This window comes from Varroa destructor, unplaced genomic scaffold, assembly GCF_002443255.2.
Source record: "Varroa destructor unplaced genomic scaffold, Vdes_3.0 BEIS01000005.1, whole genome shotgun sequence".
NCBI lineage: Eukaryota > Metazoa > Arthropoda > Arachnida > Mesostigmata > Varroidae > Varroa > Varroa destructor.
Window position 1 is genome coordinate 17,316,996 of NW_019211458.1, and position 9,120 is coordinate 17,326,115.

The 9,120-nt window shown below is 40.0% G+C and overlaps 1 long non-coding RNA gene across 1 annotated transcript; it reads left to right on the forward strand.

Moving 5' to 3' along the window:
* The first annotated feature begins 5,154 nt into the window (after positions 1 to 5,154).
* Positions 5,155 to 8,674, forward strand: LOC111251357 (uncharacterized). The gene is made up of 2 exons (XR_002673718.2): positions 5,155 to 5,312; positions 8,232 to 8,674. It is a non-coding gene; the product is annotated as an uncharacterized LOC111251357 (long non-coding RNA).
* The last annotated feature ends 446 nt before the right edge of the window (positions 8,675 to 9,120 follow it).

The window sequence follows — 9,120 nt, forward strand, 5'->3', positions numbered from 1 at the left end:
ACCATCCTCGATTCGGACCAGATTCGTTCCGCAAGTTTTGCTTAAATAATTAGGCGGTGCCTGACCTTGTGGCCTGGGAGCAACTCGATGTAAGCCTGCCCAATGTTAGTAAATATTCATTGAAATTTCTCCTGGCCAGTCGGGATAAGCTTTAACCGCCGAACAAGCGCTCAAATACGTACCGTAGTTAATTTGTAGACTTTGTCAGTTTACAATTTTGCACGTAAACGTCTAACAGATGATTCGGTACACGATTTACCAGTGTCGTAATACGCACAATTGCTGGTAATGGTAGCAATGGTCATGGGAAGTAGTGACAAATTTGATCTTATATCGCAAATACATATTTTCAAGTATATTTTTGAGCTAGCACAAATTTCATCCTCTTATAAAGCGTATCTCCTCGTCCTTAGTATTTACTCAATGACGTCTGCTCACTTATTTGGTAGCTCAGCCAAAAGCCTAATAGCTGATTGAAAAAGACTTCAGACCTTTTTTAGCTTTTAAAGCAAGTAAAACAGAAAAAATTCTGTTTAACAACCTTAAGGGATAACGCAGCTGTGATGATCGACGCAATATATAAACAATATAGGAACTAGTCAAAACACTTTCATATGATTATACTTTTATTGATTAAATAAAAGTAAAAACAATGATTTCTCAAGCGAATAAGATACGATCTGAGAGTATCACTGGCGGTCTCGAAGTAGGGCTATCGCCGTTACTACGCCGTTTTTGCCCGACTGGGTTTCGTCATAAAACACATTGTCATTGTGTTACAGTAGGCAGTAATATCTATTCATAAACGTTTAAAATCAACACGATTGTTTAGTCCAATAAACAAAAACATACGACCATATGCGCGAATACGTTTTAGAGCCATTCCAATAATTTTTTCCAATAGTTTATTATTCTATCTTAAAGAAACGTCATCAAGACCTTCTCGGTAAGTAAGTGACGTAACCTTAACGTAGTAATTTTTTTTACGCGCCGTCCGTACTATTTGTTCACCTTAATACTTTCGCGACGATTCATACCCCCCAAACACATGTTTTATGAGTCTTTGGGGCTTTTCATGGCTGGTGTGATCGAATACGGACAAAACTGTTCATTGGACATCGTTAACATGGCCGTTCCTCGTCTTGGAATGTTCCTGAAGTTCAGCATTGGTATGCGATAATGATAATATAACATGCAGCCGACGTTGCGACTGGAAATAGTGCCAGCTGCATGAAGCAGAAAGCAAATTAAGTAGAAACGACGGATCTGTAGCCTCCAAAAACACTTAATTTGTTTTTCATGTTTTGAAATCGTAGCATTTGAGACCCTTTCTATTAAAGTGGAGCAACACTGGGTTTCAGCGAGATTAATTGCTCATACCGAGTAATACGCTATTTTTCAGGAAGACTCTAGCTAGGAATAATCCGTGACCATGTCGAGGTTAGGGAAACAACTTAATCCGATGTACAACCAATACATACGATTGAACCGATGCTCGCTCAAGTGCAGATCCCTGACACACTACAATCAAATGCTGAGGAATAAAACACGATCATGAATACCTTACAGAATTAAGTAAGAAAGAACAAAACACTAAGTCCCAATACCTGTAACTGATCGCCTGGTCTTTGTACGATACATTCTTTATGCGATCAGATGCTCAAATACATAACAGTTAGCGACATCCCTTTAGCTGCACGGACGGTCCCAGAACGCTTGAATGTGCAGAAGAGATCTATATGTAAATTGTATCCGTGGCCGGATCATCTGTGGCTTCCTTTTTTCTCACGAAATGTACCAGGGTACAAGTGATTGGTTACATATACTTACTTGATTATAGGTAGCTGTCATAGGTTCGGCTAAGACGTAGCCTTTAATGCCCCTTAAAAGACAATGACGCTTAGGTAATATCGTCACTTTAAACAAACGACACAGAGTAACGACGACAATTTCAGCGTTACGTGCATTGCGTCGTTTATTAGGTAATCACATTCAAATCGAATCGTCTGCCCTTTTCTCTAGCTCTGAGATTATAATATAACAGACAAGCCCACCATTGCGGGTCCATCTACCGGACAGATAGCTAGTCCGCGTCCGCTACAATTAGCCGTGTTGCTGTGCCTCTGTATACACGTGGGTCGGGAAAATACCGACCGTATTTCTAGCTAGCTGGCTCTGTAGCCACATATGTCAGGTCATCTAAGGCGTATAGGATCAGCGTTGGTCCCAGTTCAAGACTGTAACTAAAATTTTCCAAATATTTTTATTCAGACATAAGATAGGGCACCTTAAAGCGTCTGTTCTTGAAGAGGTTCACTATATTCTATTATTCCACGACGAAAAAAACGTCCTGTCGAGGCCCATAAAACAACCTGTGCTATTGATGGTCGAAATGCGTTATCAGCAAAACGCTCTAAGATAATTGTGTCGCTTTTGTTCTGGGAAGTTTGATTTGCAGGACGTTCCCCGCAGTTATCGACCAATTACAAGGTACTATGAAACTCAGCCAGAGCGCCACGCGACTAGTCAAAATACTACTTACTAACTAAATGTCGGTAGCCCAATACCTTTTAAACCACTCGAAGAAAGTTGGCTAAGTTGGAAAAGCTCGACGTTTGGATGGTGCATGAATTGATGCTGACAAAAAATTGCAAAACTCCATGGAACTGCAATGAAGTCAAGTCATTTTTAGTGATGACAGGCCGATCACATACACCAATAATGTACAAGAAGTAACAAAAACGTTGTCCACAATCTGCGGCAAAGTTCCGACTGACGTCGGAAAAAAAGTGACGTCACATGCTTCGGAAAATCACAATGGGGTGGTGTCTCATAAAGTGGTGTTGCCTGTCGAGTCAATTGATTCGAGCTTTTTGCTATCAGCAGCTAAATAAGATTACACTAGGCCACAGGAAAAAACTGACCGAAATTAGTGGACAAAGGGGCAAAGGCATCGTTTGCCACCCAGGCAATATTAGGCCATACACACATTTTTACTGCCCCGAAAATGGGAAGAGCTTGAATGGGAAATTTTAATACATTTGCCGCATAGCCCGGACCATGCACTATGTCTGCTTCGGTCCTTGCAGAACTACCTTAATATGTCAGTCTCGTTTCATTGAAAAGTATGACAACCATATATTTAGAAACCACAATTTTTACGGTGATAGGTCTGTGGCAAAGGTAACATATCAAATTGGCGCAAAATACAAAAAATAATTTCCTCTATTCTGCCTTAAAGACCGCCCTTACTTTGATAACGCGATAAGTGTATATGTGGAGATGACAGTTTTTCTGCAGTCGCTAATAGTATCCACAAAATTAACGGTGATTTTCTTGTTTATTATCCAACAGCATCATGAGTATTACCGCTGCTGCAGTAACTAGTGAAATCACAAAGACTTAATGCTTCAATTAAGGCCAAACCGCGGACATTATGAAGGCACGAGTACAGCAACTTAACCTCTATATATATATATATATATAATGTAACGAACTGTTTGGGCCAAGAGACTCTAAAAGGATGCTTTTTGTTGTTGTCTCACTCCTTACCTTGTAGTTTTTTTTTTTTTTTTAATTAATTTTACCTATTAGTTCATTAGTTAACATTGCGGGTCTAAATCAAAATGCTGTCGAAGCTTATTGGCATGTTAATTTTGGACTCTGTACTTCGCACAATGTTATTTAGCATCTACGATATTTTAGAGGATTTCGAAAATATGAACCCAATTATATTTAATATATAACCCAATGTATATATATATATATATAAAGGCGTTGCCCGGTTTATGTATACACAGGACAAAACGCATCCATCCTTAACACCTATACCGTTATTGATGCACGTTCTATCTTTAATGTATTTATAATATCAGACAGATCGGTTATACACTATTGAAAATTACGTAAACTCTCCTGTCGTGTGTGAATTAAATTTTTATGCATTTTGTCAGTCTTTAAGACGTTTCCCATTGTTTATGGACTATAGTCGATATCCATTGTGTGCTATTGCTGGTGACAAGAAATCTTTGCATTCGTTTTGTCTCAAATAGTAATTTGTGCAAAGCGTTCTGTTGTGTTTCTACTTAAAGGAAACTCAAAATAATGTTGACATGTATTATCGAAGGGTACCGCCGAAAGTACCGTAACGTTGTTCTCTCCATAGAGGATAAAGGAAATGGGTAGAAAGTTTTAAATGAATCCAGTCGGCGATCTGCTGTCTCTGTAAGCGTTAGAGCATCGACCTAAAATGTTTCTCGACCTGTCGCCCCTGCTAGTAGCTGTTTTTAGTTTCATATGCTCTAACCATAAGACCTTATGGTTGCGCCATCGACTTACCTCTGAATACAAATGTGTTTCAACCCAAGACAGGGAGGATTCCATCCTGCAACAAGCTAGATGTCGTTCGCTATCGACGCCACAAGAATAGTATCATGATGTATCGCACGTATTTACGGCTCAAAAAGAAAATCTCACGCTAATATAAAATACCCCGCGCAGTGCACTGGATGATGAGAATATATGGAATTTTACGATAAGTAAACCTTGCTGTTATCCACACCGTAGATACGGATAGGTGTGTTCTCGTAGCATGAGGTCAATAGGGTGGGGATCCAGATAGAAACTGCGGACAATATTAGATTCAATACGAACAAGGAACAAAAAGACAGCCATTATTACTTTGGCTTCGTGGACCTTGACCGCAGCAAGTGTAAAATAATGGGTTCGTGGGGTTTGCTTATATCTGGCGTTTATTCGGTGGTCTTTATACGTTGTTACGAATCCTGTCAAAGCTTCTACTGCGCGTCATAAATTCTTATTTAGAACATCCTAACCTGCCACAGACAAAGCATCTGTTCCACTAGATTCGCCAAACGTGTGCTGCAAAGGGGCAAAGTGAGCTCAAGAAAAAGGACAATTCAACATTGAGAATACGTCTTGGTAGAGGAAGTTAGTGTCGATTCTGAGACACCTGTGAAATTTTGCGCTGGCGCGCAGGATTGTCGCCCCCTTGTCTTAAGAATTGCTCTCACGTATCGACTAAATTGAGACACAGCTCTTGCAATGCCCCTCGCTTGCCTCTCCACTGTTACCTACATCCCGCCTTCAGAATGCGTATTATACTTCACTTAGGATTGTGCGATGATAACGAAGCAGGCCTAGTGGGAAAAAAACGAGTTGAGTGAGGTTTAGGAAAATGTTGACTCAGTAGAACGTTCCGATGGTGAAAGTGACCAGTTCTAAATTCATGAGCTGCTGCCGCTACTACAAACAATTCTTCCAGTGTTTGGATAAGTAAAGAGCGAAGATCGGTGAGATTCCACGTATCGCTGTTTTCGATAAACATAGACCGTGCTGTCGGGAAGCATGACAGCAAAAACGAGATATGATGTCAAGTAACTAGTTCCAAAAAAGGCTTTTCATATATTTTAAGTTTCAAGAAGTACGCGTCTATAGTTGCGTAGTACTATAATACTAAGACAAATACAAAAATAACAGATAATAGTATAGATTATCATAGCTATGCTTCTGTTGATCGCCATGAAATCAATGAACTTCACGATCGCTAATCCAAGTTTGTTTCTTAACCTTTGAGGCGTAGAACGGCCTAGTAATTTTTTTCACTCGAAATCTTTGTTATCTAGGTGCCGGCTACATGATTTTACATACTGTTATGTAAGCTTTACATGCTACGTGTATAATTAGTTTCACACTGTCAGGTAGTAACCAAAGAGCTAACTATTGTTATTTTTGGTTCGGCGAAAACCAAAAGTTGTCGTTGCAAAGCAAACACAAGTGCTTTAATAATAAACATGTTGTTCATGAATGCCGTTGGATAAAATACAACCTAATGAAATTTGCCGTGAAGCCTACGGTGTTAACATCCAGTCTGGTTAACTCGAAGCGGGTCAACTCAGTGCAGCAGAAATGATCATAGGTCGTACGACAACTGCAAATAATCACGCATGTCTATCACCGGATACTAGGAAACAACCTAGGATACCCGCTTCGCCTCACCTCGACGTACAGATGCCACATCCCACAGAGCCTACTGGAAATGCAAAACGTTTCATTGTGTCATCGACAAAATCACTTGTATAGGATTAGACTGCTGAATAGTTAAAAAAAAATCATCAAATATCTTTACCTAAATCTAGGCCTGCGGGCTCGAGAATGATCGTTGCGTACCATTGCATGGGGTGGATCCAAATATTATAGGCTCGTAGTTTAAACGAGGTCGTAAGCGCGGATCTCAGCATGCTAACTGTACGAAGGACCGCTGTGTCCATATTAGTAGAACATCAAATCATAATCAACCGATATTCAAAATACACTCGATTCAGGTACATGTTAAGCCTGTGCGATGAACCTTATTGGCTGGCTGCGTTGTCGTACAACTATCTCCTTAACGAATATCTGGCGATATTGTGCAGTAACGAAGTAGTAAACGGTGATGGACTCTGGTGTTCCCTAAGTGGCAGGAAAGCCTTTACCATTATAGAGACAAAAATCCCCAACATTCTGTAATTAATATTGCAATATAGCATATCAGTATGTACTTGTGAACTACTACCAACACGAAAGTGGGCTCAAGTGTGAAGCACAGGTGTAAAACAAAATAAAGAATAGCGACTCCTTTTCGGGGCTCCGCTTTGCCTCCCCCTTGTAAAGCAGATGGACTGAACATTGAACACCTATTATATTCGCTAACATGTTAATTTATAAGTAAGCATTGATTGCCACCGCCACCAGTCAGCATCGGGTTCGGCCAAATGGGTCACCTTGCCATACTAATAAGTAGACTGGGTTCATAATTAATGGTTTTGGCAAAAAAAAAAAGAGTACTACTAGAACAAAATTATCTCATCCGCCTAGAATTTACGACCATTTCACAACTTTAACTAATATTGGTCGTGTTATTACGTTCATCACCGTTCACTACGATAAAAATAGATCGAACTGGATGACTCCTACACCGTTTCTGTGTAGCGTAAGCGTCGTAGTGGCTCCACGCAAAGTTCTATAGAAGTGCGGCTGATTTTACGTGTCTTCCATGAGTTTGTCGGAAGACAGTTATCAAATTAGGCGACTAGGAACCGGAACGGTCGAATGCGCAGTTCCGAAATGCAACGCACGCTCATCATCGGTGGTAACTGAGGTAGCACTCGAATCGGGAAGTGAAGCTTGAAGGTTTTTGAAGTTCGCCTGCGATTGATTAATCGACTGATGGTCCGCTTTTAAAATAATTCATTATTAGATGCGATCAAATATCTGGTTTGTTTACTTTTTTATAACAAACTCTCACCCGTCCTTCGTACGATAGGCCTGCAGTAACGCTGCTTCGATTAGCTGTTTTTATTTTGTATAGGGTCTCAATAGAAGCAATCCGGACAAACTACGCAAGAGAAGATTCGGATCTTTATTGGTAGATCGAAAAGTTCTCACGCCCAGAAAAATACCACTGTATTTCCTCTCTTTTGAAGCGGCGATCACGTCAGCACTGAACTATCGAGAACTACTATTTGTCTTCTATCTAAACGAGACAATTATAAGCAGTGCTAGGTTTTGGTACAAGTAGTTTTCGAAAATCTAAGACATATATGTCCAGGATTGAAGACCCGAATTACACATACATGGCATCGATTGTTTGCGGCCATAGCATTTTACTCTGTATTTCGGTACGTATCACATGATATCAATACACTTGTACTATATGTTCCAGTTTATACATCACAGGTGATAGCAACAAGGGTACTCCCTCACTAGGAGCTTTTCCTAGACACACTTTAAGGTTATACAGTGGTATGACAGCACCAATATATTACTACGTTACGTTAGAGTTAATGAAGGAGACACCAAAGCATAATAGTGGCCGTCTTTCTAGTTAGATGGCTTTAAAGCGACAAATCTCAGGTATTACGAGGCGCGTCGCGTCCGTTTGAAAAATTGTATCTGAAGTGAAATTTCTGCAGAAATTCCCGTTATTTTACAATTTCATTACGACAGAAAAAAAAAGTACAAATGCTATCCAGCTCTATAAGACAGCGTACGCCAGTCATGCTCAAGATACGTTATCGAAAGACGCCCAAATCATTTATATTACATATTAAAAGATGCTCCTTGTAAGGGTCGAGCAAATATAAAAAAAAAATTGAAAAAGTCATCGCGATAGAGCAAGAAGAAAAGCTAAACATTCGCTAACTAGTAATTTTATATTATTTGAAGTAAAGCTCCACAACAACGAAATCAAGCCATTTCTACAGCCGTTGATCAAAGTGAATTACATGCGACAATAATGAGCAGATAAAAAGAAATGCGCCCCATAGTATGTGGCAAAGCTCTAACTGATGTCAAAGAAAGTGATACTACCTGTATAGTGGAATTAGGGGGGAATCGTGCATCATGAACCGCTAACGCCTAGAAAAACAATTGGCCCCGACCTTCACCATCTGCAACTAACAAGACTACAACAAGCCACTGAGAAAAAACGATCGGAACTGACGGACAGGAACAATGCCAGACCACATGTATCTTCCTGAGAATTCAGATGGAAGATGTCAATGAATCCGCCATCTAGCCCGCATTTTGTGCCATTAGACTGTGACCTGTTTCAGTCCCTATAGAACTCCCTTAATGATGTTTATTTGGTTTCAATAGAGGCATACAAAAATCACTTGTAACAATTTTTCCTATCGTACTTTTAGAGTTCTACAATCGTGGTATTATGATGTTACTAGAAAAAAGGCAGAAGGCCACCGATTAAAATGGCGCATGACTAGCTCAGTGATAACACTTGAAAATAAAAAAAAGAAAAGATTTGTTTTAATTTTGGCGCAAAAACGTCCGACGATACTATTCGACAACCCGATAAGATTGCAGATTAAATGTACGCCAATGCTACGCTCGCTGAAGCGACAAGAGCAGGGGAATCTTGATCGAGTAATTCGGAAGGGTGAACTTGAACGATAAATGTTCAGAGTTACACAGATACGGTCTCCAGTACGCATACGCCGAAGTAGATATGCAACCGTAAGTCCATCTGAGTGCCCTGCAAGTTCAGCAGAGACTGCTTATCAATGGCTGCACCGCATTCATGGTTTACTAATGAACCTTTTAGCA